This window comes from Corvus hawaiiensis, chromosome 11 (genome assembly GCF_020740725.1).
Source record: "Corvus hawaiiensis isolate bCorHaw1 chromosome 11, bCorHaw1.pri.cur, whole genome shotgun sequence".
Lineage (NCBI taxonomy): Eukaryota > Metazoa > Chordata > Aves > Passeriformes > Corvidae > Corvus > Corvus hawaiiensis.
The window spans coordinates 10,729,528-10,751,609 of record NC_063223.1 but is presented as its reverse complement, the minus strand read 5'-3'; the positions used below and the strand labels follow the sequence as shown (position 1 = coordinate 10,751,609).

At 38.4% G+C, this 22,082-nt stretch overlaps 1 protein-coding gene across 2 annotated transcripts in view; it reads right to left on the bottom strand.

Moving 5' to 3' along the window:
- FHIT (fragile histidine triad diadenosine triphosphatase) overlaps positions 1-21,754 on the bottom strand; it is a 584,721-nt gene extending 562,967 nt beyond the window's left edge. Inside the window, exons 1-3 of one of the 2 annotated variants that reach the window (XM_048315660.1) lie at positions 21,639-21,754; positions 18,975-19,105; positions 1,475-2,173 (exon numbers count right to left, since the gene is read on the bottom strand). The gene's annotated coding sequence lies outside the window, so the exon portion shown is untranslated. The remainder of the gene's footprint in view (positions 1-1,474; positions 2,174-18,974; positions 19,106-21,638) is intronic. The other variant, XM_048315656.1, reaches the window with a different exon arrangement.
- Between the last annotated feature and the right edge of the window lie 328 nt (positions 21,755-22,082).

The following is a 22,082-nucleotide window of genomic DNA, read 5'->3' as shown; positions in this document are numbered from 1 at the left end:
TATTATAACAGCATATTTTGAGGAGATTGAATTAGAACTTGCATCAGAAGTGCTATACTTGGAAATGTAACAGCTCCCATTGAATGAAACTAGCAACATCTCTGCCCAAATGTCTCACAAGGGAAAAAAAATAAACAAGCTGAAAGAAATAAACTAAAGGTTTCATAGTAAGTGGTGGAATTGACAAGCAAACTAAACTCAGCATTTGTTAGCACTCTGCCTAACACAGGAAAAAAGTAGCATGTGTATGTGTAGAATTTCTTTACACAGGATGTAACTTTTGAAGATAGGAACAGTACTCTGCTATCATTCAGAGATTTAAAACTACTCAGAATGTCTAAAAGTGCATTTGAAGGGAAATGTGAAAGCAGGTTATGTAATCGGGGGGCCTGCTATTTATTGGAGATAAGAGATACCTTGTCCTGAAAAAAAAGGCAACATATTTAATGTCATTTTTCCATTAGACATTTCAGTGATTCAATTTAAAATTAAGATCTTAGCACATGGTCTGGAATGTCTCACTTCAATCACCAACATCCAACAGTCAAAAATTAAATACTTAAAAAACTGCTTACAGGTGACATATTGTGCAATTGTTCTTTGAACTGAACTTTGTATTTTCCTCTTCTTAAGAGTGTTAAATCATTTAAGATTTTTAATTACACCATACCCCACAAAAATAGTTTAAATCTAAAATATTTTTTTGTCACAAAAGCAACTTTCAGCTGAAAATCCCTGAGCTCACATTTTAGGTTCCAGCCTAGAACCAAGAACAAGAGGACTATTTGGGGGAGGAGGTAGGGAGTGGGGCTTTTTGTTGTTCTTCATCTTGATTTTACTAATTTCTTAAATGAGTTACTGGGAATCTGCAATATGAATCTATTCCTTGGACACATGGTATCCTTGGAAAAGCATAGCTACCTTTGCCCTGGGTATGGTATTGTCACCCAGCCTACCCGTGTTCAGCTAAAATAATTTAGGAACTGATATAAAAGCACTTGATCCATCACTTCGACAACGTGCGTAAGGCACCTAAAATGGCTTTAAGCGTTACTGCCTCACGCAGGAATTTAAAGTTAGGCGATTGCTCAGTCTCGGTGATCCAAGCACGGGCTGGTTGTTGCAATGACTGCCTCGCGTTTTGCTGGAGCGTGGGAATTAATGGATCTGCTGTAACACACCGTATTTCTGCCGCTCCCCGAGGGGCCACAGCAGCGCTCACGAGGGTCCAATAAAGCACTTTTCATTAGAGCGAAACGTGCCCACGAGAGTATTTCAATGTCGGAGCGGAGGGACAGGAGGATGACGGCGCAGTGAGGACGCGGAGGGCACAAGGGCGGCACCGCCTCAGGGAGCGGGGGCAGCGGTGCCCTAGGACTCCCCCTCAGCGCCCGCCGCCCGCTCCTCCCGCTGGAACGATCCGCAGCGGGGACAGGGAGAAGGAGGGTGAAATTAACACAAAATGGAGACTTACAGTCCTGCTGTGACACGCGTGCGCGGCCCCGCCTGTGGTGGCGCAGGGCCGGAAGGCGGGGTCGTCGCTCTGTCAAGGGCTCGCCGGGACGGTGGCTGAGGGGCTGCGGCGCCGTAGGGGCTGTGGCCGATTTCTCTGCCTGTGGTGGATTTTGCCGCTTGTGGCGGGCACAGGAGGACCGTGAGGGGAGCGGCTCCTTGGCCGCGGTAGCCGCCCCTTAGGTGCCAGCCCCCCCGGCGATACGGGACACCTGGGGAGTGCAGGAGCACCGTGCCCAGGGCCGGCCGTACCCGAGCTGAGCCCGCAGGGAAAAGTCTCACAAATTGTGTGGACTCTTCCCATGGCAATACGAGTAGCTCACACCATTATAAGTAGGGAAAGCAGTGTCACAGTGTGTGCAGTGCTTGTGCAGCTGCGCCGGGTATCTGGTTTGGACCCCACTGGAGACAGGAGTTGCAGTGCTGCTGTCCATTTTACTCTCACGTTGCCTTACTGTTCAGTTCTGTGTAGCAGCAGTGAGACTGTCACTCTGTGCCTCAGTCGTGAATTCCTTGGCGCAGACACGGATGTTTGTTTGAGCTCCTTCAGTTCAGTATTGGAGTCACACAGGGCTCTCTGTAGCAGCAGCTTCTTCCAGAGCACCACGTCCAGCACCATCATCAGCTTCTGCTATTCCGTATTTCTTCTTCCACCCTTTTCCTAAAGGAATAAAGCATGATTAGTGCCTTGCTCTTGTTCAGTTAGACTGAGCTTCTTTTGGTAAAGACAAAATCTTACAGCAGAAAGCCAGGTTTCCAATGAGTCTTTTGGTTTGTAGAGAGATCATTTTCAATTTGGTAGCCAAGAAAGTCTCTTACACAGCTACTTTTATATATATCCACTGTAGGGGAATGAAGTTGCTAAACATTACTGTTATTCCAGCACTTCGAGTAATCAGAGAGGCTGGGCTCAAGCCCAAACCTTGAACTTTATTTTACATACTAAAGAACATTAGTATGAAAGACAGGTTTGATATATTTGCTGGAGCCAGTACCACTAAGAATTAATGCAGTTCACTCTTGCTGCTGTATTCATGAACACTGCCACAAATAATGACCAATACTCCAGTTATCATGGTTTATCCTGGAAACTCATATTGAAGACATTGTTGTCACTAATCCATGAATATGGTATCAAGTGTCATTATTTAACGCCAGTAGAATGCCAGGATTGCCTTTTGATGCCATTGCTGTGCATAATGTCTCAGTATCTGTACTTCCATACAGCAAAGTCCCTTGTCCAATCCCAAAAATCACTCCATGCTGAAGTGACAGCATCAATTCCCGTGCTGTTACACATTTTGTCAGCCCTTTGTGATACTGCACAGCAACAGGTCCCTTGAGACATTTGTCTGCAAAGCTACCCCAGATATGTCCCTTTTACGGTGTGTGCACCTGTCTTCTAGGATTATGCAATTGAGAATCCAGTAGTGGCTGCTCCTCCTATATGCACTGGATCCTGAGAAACATCCTGACCACTCATTTTGTTTACAAAAGCAAACACAGTGGGAGCAATTCCCTTATCTAGTACAAGTGAAGTATTTTGCCATCACAAGGTCACTTTCTTTCTTAATGATCATACTTTTCCCTTCCTGACATGCTTTACTGTCATTAATTGTTAAGGAGACCATATAATTAGTAAAAGCAAAGACCATCAGACTTGTGTATGGACCATTTTGCTGCCGTTTGCAGATGGAATTCCAAATCAAGGGATACTGTGTGAGATGATGTGCCCATCACACTCTGATGAAAATACACTCCTATTCTTTTATGTGAGTTGTCCCTTGTTGACTCATATTTTTAAATAGGATTCAAAAACATTTCCTCTTTTAAGGTCAGCAAGAAAAGTTAAAACTTTAAGACAGCTTTGTTGTCCCAAACACATACTCATGATACTGTGAAAACACTTTACTGAAGTATATGCTGAAAAAGCAGACACTCCAGTAAAGCAGCACATCAGAAAATCTGCTTAAATATGTCAGAAAGTTTTAAAACCAACAAAAAAACCCCACCAACGAACAACCCTGAATCTTATTCAACTGTGTTGAAAACAAACTGCAAATTCTAATCTCTTTGAATAGCTCTAGACATAATTCTCCACTTCTAACTCTGCAACCTCTGTCTGTAACCAGAGATTATGTATTATGTAAATACTTGGGACTGCTAAAATATGTGAGAGACACACAAAGAGGTGGGCTACTGCCACATCAGAAGCCTTGGCTTACCAAAAAACCAGCTTTAATATTCTATTACTAACAGAGAAATATAATACATACGCAGAAGTGAAGTGTGTTTCTAGATAATATGCTTCTAACATTCAGCTGAGCATGAAATCTCTTGAAGAAAAGCCTGATAGAGATCCCAGGAAAACATTCCTTTAGTTCACTGCTGCTTATTTGTCCGATGAGGCAGTTCACTTTGTTCCTCAATACTGGGCTACTTTATACTTATGAAGAAAGTATTTTTCCTCCCTCTAATCCTAAGAGGAGCATGAGCCCTTAATATCTGGACTTTGCCAATTTCACAGTTTCAGTAAGTCAGGTCCTTATAAAAGGTGTTTTGCCTGTAAAATGATACATGAGAATCTATCTTCCTCTGTGATGCATGAGAATTGTATTTCTTTTTCAGTGAATTCTAAGGTTTTCATGTGAAACTATCTTACATGATATTAAATTACAAGCCTTAGAGTTGTGATGTTACATAGCATGTACTGTTTGTCTTTCAAACAAACTTTTTATTGTCTTTTGCCTCAATATTTGTTGTGTATCCAAGAAGTAGGAACATAGTAGTTCTGAAGAAGTAAAAATGGTGTAAGTAAATGAAAATCCTGCAGTTTTTTCCTATAACAAGGTGATTCTTCTCATGGTCTTTCTGCTGGGTTGTGCAATTTAAAGTGCGTGTTTACTTCTTCTTTTTGTGTGAAATGATATAATTCACAATCCACAAGCTTCTGTGAGATCTTAGTGTGTAGCCATCAGAAAATCAGCAAACTATCATAGGATTTTTTTAAGAAGTTTTCACTCCTTTCTTTCGTATTCAATTCTAAAGCTATATTTTGTTGGTTTTATTTAGCTGGGATACAGAGATTGTAATGTGTTGGATTAGCACTATTCTAAGCGGGCTGGGCCTTAGGCGTTCATACACAGTTTCACGTCCACTTCTTCATTACTGTGATGCAGGTTTGCTCTCACTAAGAGACTTTTCTTCAAGACACAGTGTATTTCCACCGGTCAACTCACCAACTACTTCTTTAGGACCAACTGGCTGTTCCTTCTAACTTGCTTTTAGTCATTTCTCTTTTCCTCAAAACCAGGAACAGATTCATGTTTCAGGCAGAGTAACAATGATACTGCATCTAACCAAAACAGCCCCTTTTGTGAAGCCATTCATTAATTCCTCTCTGGTAACTTGTTACCACCAGATGTCTGCTGAGTTTACACCTCTGTGCATTTCCCTTGACTATGCCCACAAGACATCCACAAATGACTCTGAATTTTCAATAATAGCACCACATCCTTTTTTGAACCTTCCTCTTCCCTTCCTCAGCAGCTGCAGCTTACCACAGAACTGCAGCCTCTCTTTGTGTTAGGTGTTGTACCTCTCTGTCGGGTGAAGGACTCTACAAACAGCACAAGAGTGTAAGATTGCTTTTACTTTCAGAATAAGGTTCATCACTCAGGGTTTCAGGAAGTGAGTTTTGCACGGAAAGTAATGAGAAATATTCTACATCCAAACCAGGAAAACATTTCCAGGTTTATATCAACAAGTAAAGTACAAAATGTTCTGGTTTCCCATAAGAAGCACTGGCAGTGAAGCCTACCCCTGCCAATAATGAAGCACATCTGAAGGAGAACTCAAAGTTCTATCTAAGCATGAGGAGTGGAGGCACATTTCCCTCCAGAAATAGGCATTCACTGAACGTGCTCACCAGCAGTAGGTGCAATTAGCTATGTCCAATTTACATTTGGAGCACAAAGGACCAGTTTTCACAGCATGCTTAAAACAGCAGACACAAGATGGGGTTTGTGAACACAATGTACAGTTTCTCAGTTCAATGGGAAACTTTACAAAATGTATGTGCAAGGTATAATTACAGCATGCCACAAATAAAATTTCAAAAGGATAATTGAAACAACACTCATATTCTTGGAAAAAGAAGCTGGTTAATTGATGTAGGTTCACAGATGTGTCACAGCACACAATACAATTAATAAAATATAAACACCAATTTTCAAATCAACACAGCTTGATAATTTGAATTCAAATTTTAAGAACAGCAAAAAACCCTAAAAAACACCACAAGTCTTCCTTTCATCTGTTTCCTTTTTCATGCTCTCTGTGGCCATTCAGACTAGTAGGAAACCAGCCAATTTAGTCAGAAAACTTTGCAGCATAGGAGGGAGTTTCATTTGTCATCACATGCAATAGCAACTGTCTCCATCAAGAATGAAGTTAATCAGCACAGACTAAATAAATTAGGTAACTCTTTAGATTGTTAACATTGTACTTTAGAATGAAGACCAATCTTTGTCTCCTCATGCTGGAAAACTTCTCTTTCAAATAAATCAATTTTGTGGTTTGAAACTAAGGGGCAGTGAAATTCCTTACTGTATTTTTTACCCAAATATTTTTGGTAAGATACTCAGTTTACACAAGGGACACAAAGTGTTAAAACTATAAGAGTAAAAGGCAGAAAAGCAAACAGGTTTAAACACAAAGACTTCAGTATTTAATTTACTCTTATGATCACCGGTCATTACCTGTTTCTAAAAACAGTAAAGTTTTTCACTTTGGTTCAGGTTTTAATTTTTTCTGCAATGCTTGAAAAATAGATGGTATATGGTGCCTATTTAATTAAAGGAGCAACAAAAACCTTAAGCAAGAGCATTTTAGTATAAAAGTAACTGGATCTTTATCACAAAAAAAAAGGCAAGGAAGCTTTCATGTACAACAGAAAACTCATTTAACCTTCAAAATCTGCTAGGCAATTTTGTGAGGAACCAGAGCAACTAAAACACATATAACAATAATTAAATAGAAAAGAAAAGGTTGAGCATCACATATGTTATCTACAGAAGTTATTAAACAATAGGTGGGAATATTAATGCAAAGAATAATCATATTGTTATACTATCAAGGGCATACATCAAAGTGGAGTACCATTTTTGCAAAATCAAGGGAAAAATTGCTTTTGTTTTGGCACTTGGTTTGACATGGTATGTCAAAAGAAATTATAAAATTATAAAATGTTTTCAAGATATACTGAGTATGTTACTTAGGAAGTATTGTGCTTTAGAAGACAGGAAGAAACGAAGGCAGGAAAGTTGAGGGACACACAGAGCTCTTAATGCAGCATAGGTAAGCATGGTTACAATCTTTGGTCTTTGTCAAACTAAGCCTAGTCTTACAGACAAGCTCAGGGTGAGAAATATGGTTCATATGGATTTACAGAACTTACATAAAATTCAAAAATTTTTACATGAAGGGTTTCATTTTGAGAAGCTTGAAATTATCTTTTCCCTCTGAAGATTTCATAAGTTAAGTTGGTTTAGAGCTCTGTTTTACAGAGAAAAAGGGACTAAATTTCTCTTGTAAGCATCTCACAGGAAGTAACAAAACCAATCCGAGGTTTACTCAAATGTATTTTAAATTGGTTGATGGACTAATGTTGAAGGGCTTGGTATAGCTATGGAGTAATTTTTCTAAAATTTCCATATGTCAGTGACACAATGTCATTTAAGGACCTTCTTTCTAAATCACATAAAACCAATTTCAATCGGTTATTGTTTTTAATCAAATTCTGCTAGCCTATCTTAGAGCTTGTCCTTTGAATCCATAGATTACCTGAAGGAAACTTACCTTGAGAACAGTATAATAAAGTATTGACAAAAATGTAACTTACCCTTTGACAATACTTGTGCTTGTGAAAAACATTCAGTGGTTGAAACTGCTGTGCCAGGAGCTACTTAAATGCAGTTGCACTCTTGATTAGACCACAGAAAACTGAGAAAGCTGAAGAGTTTCCACACTCCTGATAGCTTAAATGTTTTGTGTTTTCCTTTTTGTGCTCTATTTTGAGTAGGTAAGGGATATTCTGGTATTTTTAGATTTATTTTTGTTTGGTTTCCCTGGAAAATGCTTTTTTCAAGGGGATGGGGGGATTTAAAACTGACTGTAGGTTTCATAAACTCTGTCTGCTCATACCTCTGTGAGTATCTATGCAGTCAGCAAAGGAGAGGAGCTAGAAAACACAGGAACAAGTTTTAAACTGTTCTAAAATACTCTCTCATAGTAATTTTTATTGCAGCATATTTTGACCTTTTAAGTCATAAGGAACTGATATTATTACTGTACCTTTGGTAAATGGGAATCATCAAACTACTGTTCCTCAAAATCATTCGGAACAGCTGCAAGGACAGTTGATCTCTGGAGCTGCTGATGGGGAAGGAGTGCACAGAGTAGCACAGTCTCTCCCTGGTCCCATGCCATGCTCCCCATGTCAGATAAGGCACTGGGAACAACTGAGAACAGTGGTCCTCCCCTTCTGACCTGCCAAGCTGTCTCTATAAATCTCGTGTCACTGCGAAGAGGGCAGAGTGAGCCTCCACAATGGAAATGGCACAGCACAAATACCCAGTGCAAATTCAAACTTAGTGTAAGTGGCTTCTGCAAGAGGAAGCTTCGCACCAGGTGTCACAATTATGATTCGGACATTAAGAAACTTTGGTTTGGTGCCATTTCTTACCCAACATAAATCACAAATATGACCTGAAAAATTCTTTATTTGGCAGCTGTAGCCAAACAGTTTTCTCAACTCCTGTTCAGAATGTGTCAAAATTATTACTTTAAGCGTTAACTGGAGGTCAATATGCTTTTTGTTTGCTGACATTGGGTTAGGATCACTAATAGTTCGGGTAATATGTATTCTTGTTTATATTTGGGAGTTTTAATGAAGGACATATGGCCCTGTCTTGTATTTCTTTCAGTAAGAAACCCATGGAGTTTTGAATAGGTGTTCCTTGCCTAACAGAAGACCATGACCAGTTTTCTCTGGCATTAATCTGGGAATATAGTCTGCAAGTAGGAAGGCGGCACTAGAAGCAGGCATGGCCCTGTGCAAAGACTGACAAAAATTCACAGCACTCAGTGTCACAGTCTCAGCACAGTCTTGTCACTTTATTCTCACCTATATCACTCCTTTGGGGAAAGGAAAGCATTCCAAACTGGAGCTGTAAAGTGCCACTACCAATGGTTGGAGAGAGGGAGAATCTAAAGGGGTGTGGGTTTACTGATGATTCACAGTAATTAACTGAAGGCTGCCACTCTGCTTTCTCCTTCATCAGTACTCTTTGGCCATGGCTGCTGTGGGCTCCCTAGCAAGCGTTTAGAAGTGAGCCTTACCAGCTGAGACTAACCTTATAAAAATACAAGCTGCATGAATGAATCAAAAGCTATATTGCTAAATTCTAGGGGAAGACCAAGATATTTGAGGTTTCAAATCAGTCCCTTATAAGCCTCCCAACTGGATTCATTATGAAGCTGCTTGTCTTTTAGAACAAAATAATTCAATAGAGAAACTCAATGGTCTTTAAATTGTTGTTTTGCTTTCATACTTTTTTTTTTTTGTGAAAAAGGTTAGAGTACAAAGCAGAACTGCATACCTATCACAAGAAACTTCTAAGCAAAACAAAATTAGCATGAGAAGCAAATAGAGCAATACAGAGAAAAATGGTGCTACTCAAGAAACAGATAGTACTGTTAAGATCCCTTAGTTGGCAAGACAGCAAGCCTGGAGTGATTGCCAACAGAGTGGCAACAAAAACATTCAAATAAATTCCAGTCTCGCAAACATGAGGCCACACAGGAACATTTAAATGCAATGTAGTATGCGTCCTTAAATAAGTGGTGGGAAAAAAATCCTCTTATTTTGGTAGAGGAGAATTTTATATTTGGTAGAGGAGAATGACTATAAGCTATAGGCAGAATTTTAACCTAGCTTGGCATTCCACTCAGGCAGTGAGTAGGCAAAAAGGCTTGACTTAGCTGATATATTTTATGATTCCTGTAAGATGGGGAAGGATTCTCTAGTCCTCACTCAGTCCTCAAAATGCACTCTCTGCTTAAAAGCAAAGCAGGATGCAGTTGGATCTGGTAACACCATAGCGCAATACAATGGATAGATTTGGAATAGGATGTAGATAATAGGATATGTAGAAACTCAGTAAAAGACTATTCCATCTTGCAGCGGCAGTGTTCGAAGGAGTGCAACCCTGTCCTTGGGCACTGAGGTGAAATTATAACCAACTTACAGTGCTGAAAAAGAAGGTTGCCATGTTTTTTCCTAATACCTACATTCTCAGTTCTACCCTTTGCTATGATCTGTCTCCACAGGGAGCAGAATCTGGCTCTGGCTGCTCTAAAATTTTTATGTGATGTTTGATAAATGACTCTTGGTTTCAGTCTCTTTTCCATAAGACTTCATTTGAATTTTAATATATTTAGCATAAAATGTAAAGTCTATCCCTGTGCAGGTATTTTCCCTATTACAAAACTGCAGACATTCCACTTGAATACTATGAAGGATTATACCTGAAGAATACTAAGATATGTAAATATTTGTACACTGACATCAACTTAAGCAGTGCAGAACAAATTTTACTAAATCAAACAGAATCTGATGAAAAATTTCAAGATTTAGAATAAGTTCATATATTTTTACCCTGCCTTCAGTCAAACAATCCAGTGAAAAAGATATCACTGGAGTCTGAGGGATAAAATTGAACTGAGTTTTCATGTTAAATTCACTTTTAGCTTTTTTGGATTTGTTTTGTACTTAAGAATATGAGGAAGCCTTTTAAAGCATGCATTGCAACTCACTTTAGAAAATCTAAAATTCAGAAAATTCTTTCTCTGAACTATCCAACATGGTCACCCATGACTTAGAAAAACCGTAATAATTTCATGCAGGAAGGAGATTTTCATAATCTTGCACAATAGGAAGTGCATTGTGTTCAGTATCTCATGTAATGAGCCGATTGTAACACCTCAAGTGCAATGAGGGTTTTAACCTTGAAATCCATACTCTGTTTCTGTAATCAAACATGAATAGTATTAAATGTCAAAGAATGGTTATCATGCTGAATTTTTCCACTTACAAATAAACATACAGTAAATATGGTGCATAGTGCAGTTTTACTGCACAGCATAAGTTGTATCTGCTTTGTATTTAGCATTCAGTAAGATACAAATATGAGTCTGCAAGAGATGGTTTGTAAGAATTTACCTGCATCAGTTTCTCCCCTCTTTGCTTAGCAAAGAGGCATCTCACTTTCCCCACATGTGGAGGGATGTGAGGTAAAGAAATGATGATCCAGAATCAGAGCACAGTGTTTGAATTGAGGTTTTAAACATCATACTCTGGCAAAGAACCTGTGACAGACGCAGAGGAGCACCCAGTAGTGCGGGCACCGTTCTGTTTCCACTCCCTCCCCTTATGGGAACAGAGAACCTCTGGCAGGTGCTGGACTTGAAATTCAACAGTAATGTATTGCCACACTGGAGACAATTGTGGAGTTAAAGCTGCACAACAGTGGAAAAGTAGTGGGGGTTCTGTCCATTTTTCATACATGTTTACTTGTTAATGATGGGGGCCATATTGAATAACACTGCCATGTTGCAACAAGCCTTTAGTAAATATTTAGGAATATTCATTTTGTATGTAGTTGGGCCCAGTAATGTCTTTTTATTACTTTAATTATTCTTGGTATGAAAAGGCTTTTATATACTTAAGAAAGAAGACAAACAAATTGGAAAGTGTCCTGTAGCCAAGATTTGGGAAAGGATAAAGACAGTACATCCTTAGACATTTATATTTATTTCCAAACTACAGACTGGCTAAGATATTTTATTCTGTGCAAACACTGGCAAGAGATCAATATAAACAAAATGATCCCAGATGAGCAGCTCCAGCTCATTGTTATGGCCATTTCTCCTGCAACTGCCTGGTTTAGCTATTGAACAATTGCTGGTATTTCTGACTTGAAAGTATCAGTTACTTTCCTGTGAAGAATCTTGGAAGCGTGGAGTAAGTGACAGTGGAAAATTGTATACTATGATGATATAAATGATATAAAAAATCATGGGGTTGAGGATAAATCTTTTATTCATAACTATAATTTTCATGCTATTGCATCTCTATTTATCAGCCTTCATTGCATGCCAGTTTTCACATTCATTCTTTTGGCACTACAGCTCCAAGCAGCTCTAGCCAATAAGACAGATACTCAAGATCTCTATCTAAACTTGCATTTTCTAGGGCATAAGTTAAGACCAGATGGAATCTGAATTACAAAAGAATTATAAAAAGTAATCCCTATTAATAACCTGTAAAAGCAGACTGAGATTTTGAAATGTAGTCTGCATATTGTCCTTTTAGATAGTGTCTGAAGATCTTGTTTTATTTGTCATTATTGATTCTGAATGAAATAGTTAAGATAGCTTTTACAATAAAAAAGCTACAGCTGGAGCCCTGATATTTACAATAAACTTTGACTTTAGTGCAGTTAATATAGTGTCTGTTTTTACCATGCAAAGCTTAATTTTTACAAAATTCAAAATTTCAGTATCTATTGAGTTGGCAATAAGAAATTGCACAGAGAACTTGAAAGAGGGAGTACTTCCTTGTCGTTGCTATAGAGGGACTTCTAATTGCACAACGTAAGAAAGCAACTTCTGTGAAAACTCATGATGCAGCTCAAAGAACTACTCACACCCAATAAATTAGTCAGATGAGAAAAAGGTGCCTATATTAATAGACCAGCCTTAAGTGCCAAGCCTGCAGCCACGCAGTGTGCCATCATCCCACCTTAGCTTTCAGCCTGTGGTGGTGCATTCCCCACCCCCACCCCTCCACTCCTTTCCAGGCTGCAGTGTGATCTGAGAAATGTTTGTTAGGCCTTGTCCTTGAAAATACCACCTGGAATCAGCTCTTTCAGAGCATACCAAAAAACACTGTCTGTTCCCAGGAACTCCTAGAAAGCTTCTGTTTTTCTCATGACCAGCCTTGGAAAATATTTCTCTGGCCTGAATGGCATAACATTCCTATTCTCACACTTTGAAAGAACGTGCCAACCCAGACTGTAGCCAGGATGAAACATTGTTATGACTAAAGCCCGCTCTCTTGCAACCCTGTAAACAGCGGTCCAAGATGGGGCCCTTTGAGCTCTCCTGGGCCGCAGCGGGCCTGTGACCAGCAATCTCCCTCTGAGTGGGATGCATCTCAGAGCCAGCAAACCCTCAGGTTTGCCATACCTGGAGCATCGCCGAAACACCACGTGCACTGGGCCGACACCCTCATTCCTCGAGGCCCGATCCTTCGCCTCTTGAGAGATGCAAAAGCATCGGACGTGAGGATTTTCCCTGACTTCTGAGGGACAAATTTTTCCACAGGTGCCTTATCTTGCGCTGACTGTTTCTGTCTGCATGCATACCGTTTGCTCCTATGCTACAGCAAATCTGGAAGTTAGGTTAAGTTATAGTTATAATTTAGGATAAATGCTGTTAAGTGTTATTTCTCTGTTAGATTGTTATGGTTAAGCAATAAATTAAGCTATAAGTTAAGTTAAAGTACTGTTAAGTTTAAATGTTGTTAAGCTTTAGGCTGCATTCCTTTTCATCCTTGTTTACATTGTCTTTACATACACATCCACACACCCCCCTAGGTAGTTTTCTATTCATTTCTGCTTTGATTGCCTGGATTTTGTTTGGGTTTTTTGTTGCTTGCTTTCCTTTCTTGTGCCTTAGTTGTCCTTTGTAAGTAGAGTGAATCTTGCTAACGAGCCTGTTGTGCTTTCTAGTTTAATATTAAATCTGACTTTTGCTCATACCCTTGTTGCTGATTTTTTGGGTGGTCTCAAGCACACATATTCGGGACACAGCCACACTTGCAAACATGTATCAACATCAGCTGCATGTCCTGGAGAATTCCCTACAATTAGAAAACCTCCCCAGGCCCTAAACTTACATGATACTCCAAATATCTACATGATTCAAGTTTTGATTCTGTGGAGAAATCATTGTTTAAAAAACACTTGTGTACATAGATACCCATACTGTGATAGTAGTCATAGCATAGCAGTAGTACTTTTAGGCATTTTTGTTAGACAATACCCCAAACTTCCAAACACAGCAACCTGTATCAAGTCATGTCAACAATAAAAACTGAAGTCCTTCCAGTTTTGAATTGGGATTGCATAATGCCACAATTTAAGGATGTTTTTATTGCTTAATGACAATTAATAAAGTATTGTTTCAATTGTTCTTTGAAGTATTGTGGATGGAGCACTGCAGGAAAACACTTACGCAAATGAGAGTGTGGCTATACCAGATATTTTTAAATAATACATTGTCCGTAAATATTTCAATACTATTTTTTGAGCAAGTGCACATGAAGGATTCCCTCAAGTTATTCATTAGCTGTAAAATAGGGCCATCTTCATTCTACACAAATTTTTTCTCTGTGTGAAAACATTTCTTACCTGAAAAATATTGCCCCAGTTCAGCAAGCACTTAAGCAGAGGAATAATGTTACTGTGTTGCAACTTCTGCTAAAGCCATCAGTCTAGTTGGAGGCTTAAAGTTAAAGCTATGTACAAATGCAGAATCAGAATAAAACCCTAACCCAGCTGAAGCAAATGGCAGTATTCCCATAGGCTACAATGATGCCAGCATTTAATCACAGTTTTCAGATTCAAACACCTGCATCCAACAACCATCCTTAAACTGCTATTTCTAATTCCACTATTTTAAATTAGCAAAAATGAACAGGCATTATTCTTATATAGCTGCATATATGACAAATATATAAAGCACATATTTTAATATTTTTATGAGGCAGTCTGCAAGTCCTACATAGAAAATCCCTTAGTCATAAATATGGCAACACTGTCCATTTACAAACCGACAGAAGGAAAAGAACACAACAGATGAGAGCTAAAAATACAAGCAGCTACATCTGTAATACAGAAATATAAAAATAATAAGGATGGGAGAGGACAAAATAGAATTCAAGTTAATGGAGTAACCTGGGAGAAGAGATGAAGAAAATAAATACACTATGGATAAAAGAAAACAAGTATCTCCTAAATCAAAAGGAAGGTCAGCTGATACTGGCCAGAGAGAAAAAGGATTGCTCAACATCTACATTTTTTCCCTGTATTTAATATAAAAGAAAAGGAAAGCATGGAGCTCAGTGAGATAAATATTAATGAGGTTTGGGAATATCTAGCAACAGAATTAATAAAAAGGAAGTAAAAGAATATTTAGATAATTTAAATATTTATTATTCAGAAGATCTAAATCATATTCAACCAAAGGATCTTAAGAAATTGACTGAGATGGATCTGACAGACTTCTTTGAGACCTCACAGAAAAAAGGTTACATAGCAAAGGATTGAAGTGGAATAAATCCTAGGAAGCAGAAAAAGGTAAAAAACAGAGGATTTCAAGCAAGTTCCCACTTTTTCCTGCCGTACAGAATGTGACAGTAAATATATAATTAATACTGTATCATTTTGTCTTGGGGTGACTTAATGCACAGCAACATCAGAATATTCTTTTGAGGCTCTAAATTCTGTCTCTGTCCATCTCTCTCTACTTCATTAATGTCATTCAGTCTTAGTCATTGCTGAATAAAATCAAAAGTTAATGGGTGTCAAAAAACTCAACCCAGATTAAGATCTGGAAAAAAACAGATTAGTTGCACAATAAAACAGAATATTTAGCTACAAATTTGTGAAAAGTTAAAGAACAAAATTATAAAAGGAAACAATCAAGAAGGGTACAAATAAAATTACTTAGAATTACTTAGAAAACAAACTATACATTTGTTTTAAAGTACAGAAGTTCTGGGATGCAAAAGTTCAGCTGCAGTATAACGCGGTAAGATGGAAAGCAATACCAGTTCTCATGCAAAGTGATACAAGATGTGACATAAGTCTGAGTTAGGAACTGTCTGTCTGAATCGCATGACCGTGGGCCAAGGTCATGGATTGGTCACTCAGAAGTTAGTTAGTAAGATTACTGTTCAAAATATATTATTGCATAGAATCACATCTGGGACACAAATGGATTCCCAGCTTGGGAGCTGCCACCACTATCTCCCGTTCATCCCATTCACAAACTGTTCACATCCTGTATTAAGAGACCGCTGGATGTTTGACACTTATTCCTATTGGAAGTTGTTACAGCATGTCGCTCCTCCAATGGCCAAAATCTCCTAATTTTCAGCTAAAACAAATGCATTGCCAATGTGAAACTGCCCATTATTGGCAATACTTTTAATTTAAATATTTACTCTCTATTTCAGGTGTTTGCCTCTCTTCATTGTTGGCAGACATTAATCAGAACCTTTCCCAGCCCGTTTTTTTGACTAGACAAGTCAAATTCTATGCATTTTCTTTAATCACATTAGTAATCCTGTTCTTTCAGGCTGGGATTCTCAGTCATATTCAAGATCAGGTCTTACATCACTGTCTAAATGGAATACTGTTTCCCATACCTTCCTGATACATCCTAAGATGAAGTGTTCTCTCTTCTATTTTGCATTAGTCCTTACAGTTGTCTTGCAGTATCCTTTTGTAGACTTTAACCAATTAAAAGCAAAAATCCTTTTTCATCTTTGAACTCATGACTTTGCAGTGTGCAATATCAAATGCCCTTCAATTTGTATTTCTGAGATCATCAAATCATCTAAGTTGACCCACATGTTATTCTAGTCCTCTTCTGCATTGATTATCTCACCTGGTTTTCTGTTTTGAGGAAATTACTACATTTTCCTTCCTGTGTCATGCTCATTAATGAAAATATTAAATGAGTCTTTGAAGAACTCCATTAGCATGCTCTTTTCATTGCAATGCTTTCCCTTTAAATTGTTCTCTCTCTTTTAGATACTTCGTTGCCTACTTTAGATTTCCTCTACTATTCCCCAACTTCTCTTGCTTAACTAGTAATTTCCCAAATGGTATTATATCAAAACCCTTTATGAAGTCCAGATGAATGAGACCTGCTTCATTTCCTTTGTCAAAAAATCAGTTACTTTATCTGAGAAAAAATATCAGATGTTACTAAAGTTACATTTTGCTGGTGGTTTATTCTACGTTCTGATGAGACTTACAGTGCTGTGTTCTCAATTTCTAAAAACAGCTATATGCTTCACTTATCCACTATCTGCATGTTTCTTAAATTTTCATGAGAATTTTTAGTATGCAGAGGCAGTACTCGTGCTCATCGGCCACATTAACACAATGGCTCTTTTGGAGCCATTACAGTTGATCGTGCCAATGATCCATGGATTATATACTTTTATAAGGTCTGGTGCACTTGGAAACAAAAGGTTTTTTTCTTTGTGTTTCTGTTTCTTAAGAGACACTTTGTCTTCCTCCCCAAATCATCCTTTAATATTCATGCAAAGCAGCCGAACAAAGGAAACCAAGCCACAAAAATTCTAGCTAAGATGATGTGATGAATACACTTAATCCTGGAGCAGAAAAGTAATTTCTGTCTCTGATGTAGGTTTTTTGTGGCTGCTTTTCTGTTCTGTGCTTCCGTAGTACAGAAAGGCCCTGACCCACTCTGGGGATCATAAGCACACATGCAAATTCAGTCCCATTTTTAACCATGCATACAAGAGAGAAACTGTTCCCTGAGAAGCACAGTTGTGGTTTTGTCTCTTTCATATCAAATGTTGCCACTTGTCTCTGACTCTCCCCATTCCCAAATAAAACTATTCTGAAGCAGGTCCATGTTTGCTTCTGACCATCCTGGTAGCATTGGCCTCTGGAACAGAGAAAGCCCTGGAGACTCAGATCATGTCTAACAATGCAAATTGTTGAAGGTGTTTGGGAATTTGTTTGTCCTGCTGTTTTCAGGCCATGCTCTGAAGTTGGGACAAACCAGGAAGGGAATACAAGAGGAATGATGCCATTAGACAGATTTTCATGGTTGTCCTTTCCTAATCCTTTCTGGTGACATCTGTGAGTATCTCGGGGAAAAGGCCATTCTAGAACCAACTGAAAGTAATCCTGTGCTGAGTGGAAGGATTCAATTAGCATTAGCTGCACTGCTGTGTTGATTCATCTCAGTCAAAGCCTCCCCATTGTCCCCACCATTTACACACTTGTTTCTTGCCTAACCCCATCCTGGATAAAACCAATTAATTTGCTGGACAGAGAGACCCTAATACAGATTAAAGGGCAGTGTTACACTGTGTAGACTCAATGTAGGCTGGGATAAGTTTTACTTCTTCCACACAATACAGAGCTCAGTGGGAACTCAGTCCACTTCACACTCACAGTTCATCCCAGATTTAGTGCAGATACAGCCAGTCTACACCTGCAGCATTAACTCTGTTCACTGTGTGCACAAGCCAGTTACCTGCTGCACACATGGTGAACTGACTATTAATGTAACTAAGGACACTGGCCAGCAACAGGGAGACAGGAAACTTTAATAAAAACAAAACAAAGAACCTGGGGGAATTCAGGTAGGGTTTATCATACACAAAACTGAAAAATCCCAAAATAAATGCCAGCTTGATAAAAATGCAGGTACTGAATCTGCAATGATGAGTCTGGAGATGATTAATTAGATCACATAAGATTCCCATAAAAAGCCCTGCTGTAAGTTGCTTAAAAGAGAAATGTGATTTAACAAAAGAGCTTTAACATCCTTGCAACTCACAGTTCATAGACTCCTCACCAAAGAGTGAAGGCTTTGTTTGGAACATACCTGTGCTGAAGACCTCCTGTGTGACAACAGGAGAGTATCTTAACTTCCCTGTACCTTTGTTATTTATCTATAAAATTGATGATATATTATTCCTTTCTCCATCCTTTATCTCATCTGTTTAGATGTTAGTTTCTTTAAAGAAAAAAGTTATCTCTCATAGCAAGGAAGAAAGAGTGCAGACTCAGTAATAATAACTCCAAGACCTAGACATTGTCTGACAAAGTAAAATTATGTCCTCCTTGTCTCCTTGCTCATCGGCCAGGAGTATCAGGATGTGCAACTCTCTTATGAGTCCGTGGGTATATAATGGAAGACTGCATAGCTGGGGAACCACAGGGCATTCACAGGCTTTTACCAAGGGATATGAACTGTATTTGAACTAGGAGCAACTGACATTCAGGGTCTCCAACAGTACAGGTAATTTGGACTTATATAAGGAAGTAGGAAGTACTTATTAAAAAGACAATTTGTGCAGAATACTGACCAGAAAAATAATAGATAAGGGCTATTTTCAGTAACTACTTGAAGTCATCATCCCAGTGAACTGGAAAAAAACACACGCTTACAAAACAAATGTATCCATAGAAAGATGAAAATGCCAACACAGAGAATACAAATGAAAAACATAGTGTATAAAATCTAGTTCCACCTGCAGTATTGCAGTCAGCTTTGATTACCTTATTAGGTATGGGATGCTATCACTCCTGGAAGGGTGCAGTGCAGGAAGTCAGGGTAGTTCCAGCTTATGTGTCTTTGATGCAGAGCAATGAGGAATAAGGCTTGTTTTCCCTGACAGATTTCAAGGATGCTGTAATAGAATAGAATTCAAAGTGAGACAGAGGTATTAAAGTTAGCTTTGTACTCAGCTAGAGACAACTAGACTCCTCTGAGAAACACATAGCTAATGATCACAGTCTAAAAGAGGGGCTGAAGGGGGGAAAGACTTTCTCAGGAGAGGAACTTACTTTCACAGAAGCTGTCCCTCTCTTTTGAGGACGCAGGTTACTGTTTGGTCTCCCTTGGACTGTGTAACTCCATTGGCCACTCCACTGATGAAGGCAGCTCTTACAGAGCATTAAAGTCACTCAAAGCAATTCCCATTATAGAAACAGTACACTGTGAATATATGTAAGTTCTATAGTTTCATAACATCTTTTGTTTTGATTGCTAGATAGGAGCAAGGCCAGGAGACAGAGCTGTCACAGAGGCATTTAAAAACCAGGTTTTGTGAGGAACAAATAAGAATTCTTTCCCTCTACTAAGCAGATAAATTCTTCCTGTGCCTAATAAATAGGTTATAAAAGGGGGAGTCTGCTAGTCTGAATGTTAAAAGGTCACCAATGGCCTCTTTTTGTCTATTTATAACAGCCCTCACCCCAACAGATTTTTTTGTGCCATAATTTCCCATGCCAACAAATGTTTTATTTAATATTCTAATCCTCCTTGGCCAGATATGTGTCTTCTAAAATATGTAACCATTACAATTTCATGTGTTTGGTGATTGACATGAAGTTGTTAACAGTAAGAAAATATGTATTGCATCCTTGTAGACTTGTCGAGACTCTGGAATGAACATATGCTGTTAAGACTGATTTGTCTGGCAGTCCAAAAACACTCTGATTGTTGTGGCAGGCTCAGACTCAGCACTGAGTTACTTCACCATCCTTGCTCTATCAGACCAACAGAATTAGTAACTGAAGCCTCTTTGAAGGGGGAATACATTTCCATGTTCATTTTTAAAATCACTGTGAAAGGACTATGGACACTTAAGTTTCATGGAATGAAAAAAGGTAACACACTGGAGGACTGGATTTGCTGATCAATACTTTAGAATCCCACTTCCACAAATAATTTAACTTTCACAGCTGTAAAAGTCAGTATTGTTTTGTATAGTTTTAACAACTTCAGACTTCATTGCTCATTAAAATTACTGCATTTTTAAAGTATTGTTATAATTATATTAAAAAGTTATATAATTTATAACTCCCATTTTATAGAATTTAAATGAAGGTGTCCCTCTTTTGTCAGCTTGTACAAGTGGAATTATTGCTTTTATTCATACATGGTTTAGGAAAAGCACAGAATTACACTTCTTTTACAGACCTAATTTTTCACCCAAGAACAATTCAGTAAGAGCAAGATCTTCTAAAGTGCTTACACTGGCCTTAGGCACCTCTTTAGAGGTGACTGAGAGAGAGTGTAGACACACCAAATCTAATCCTCAGATTCACTCTTCAGTTACCACTTGGAGTCTATAACTGTAAAACTTGTCCACCAGCAATTGATCATGATCATAAACAACCAAGAAGCCATTGATCACGATCACAAATGCCTTTTGCCGGTGAAGAGTTCAGAGTTTATCTCTATTTTGCTGAAATGTTTGAATATACAAATTGGAGATGTGACAGATCCATATTGAGTGACTTGACCCTGCAAATTCCATCATGTTGTCCTCAAAACCCAATTATTGATTATTCTAAGAGAGAATACTCATCTCTTGAACTCCTAGCACACTGCATGAAAAAAAAAGATTATTAATTGAACATTCAATATATTTGTATTTAGAGAGAGATAAAAAAAGTCACTGCAAATAAAATCTGTCTTTTCACTTGGGAAATGAAGAGTCTTGGACTCTTTCTCCAATGACTTTATATTTTTGAATTAAGTATACTACTTAAATAGAAATTATAACAGTCAAAACTGAGATCAACTCTCAAAATCAACCAGGCTGCAGGAAAACAGAAGGATGAAGATGTGTTTTAAAATCTGCTGAAGATAAAATGAGATTTGAGTCTGTATTTTTCATATTCTTTCTGCTCTAACCCTCAATCACCAGATAGAAGGCAGTGGCAACACCATTGCTTCTTCTCACTTTATTTTGTGCAGAGGGATCTGAAGCAGAGAGCCAGCCCCCAACATCTGCAATGTTCTGAGGGGGGAAAGTGTCAGAAGAGAATGGAGATTAAGAAATAATTTTTTCTCTCCTTGGCACTTACCATCAGTTACATTTGGCAGTGTCTTATTCAGTAATGTAGCTTTGGAAAATACCTAGTTATTCCCTGGCACTGGCATAGGGACACTAGTTATTTCCTCTAGTAGGGAACAAGAAACTCCCATGCTAAGCCAAAAAAATACATATTGCATACTGAGCCTAGGTCACCTTTGTGGAAGACTTATTAATTATATAGTGTTCAGGGGGATTCTACCAGCTTCAATTGTTCAGATGAATTTTTAATAAGTCACTATTAACATAAATGGAAAGTATGAATTGCTTGCATTATCCTGTATGCAGTGGTAGCAATGAGAGGCTTCTGCACGAAGGTCCAAGATGTGCTGTTTACCTAATAGGAGCTGACAGCTGAATGATCCCATTCTCCTGGGAATGTCTTGAAAAGTAAAACCAAAATCTTTTCACCACAGAGGAGTTCTATTTTACAGTAGCCAGAAAGCACCTGAAGCAGTTATCTGAAGAACTGAAAAGAAAAAGCAATATCTTAGTGATGTGCTCAGAGACTTACCTGGAGATGGAACTATGTTCTAAGAGAAAATTCAGTTGAGCCAAAGCTCAACATCTGGCAAAAAACCAAACTTCTGTTAGGAGAGCGTGTCTTTTCCTGAAGCATATTACTTACTGTAGATATTTTCCTAAATATATTTGTTGTTCTTGAAAGAAAGGTTTAAAGACCAAAATTGTAATTCAAGGATTCATTATCACTGAGGATTTCCCAAGAAGTCAGAAAATATTTAATAGGTGTTGGCAATAAATTAGGTTGTCTTAACGCTTT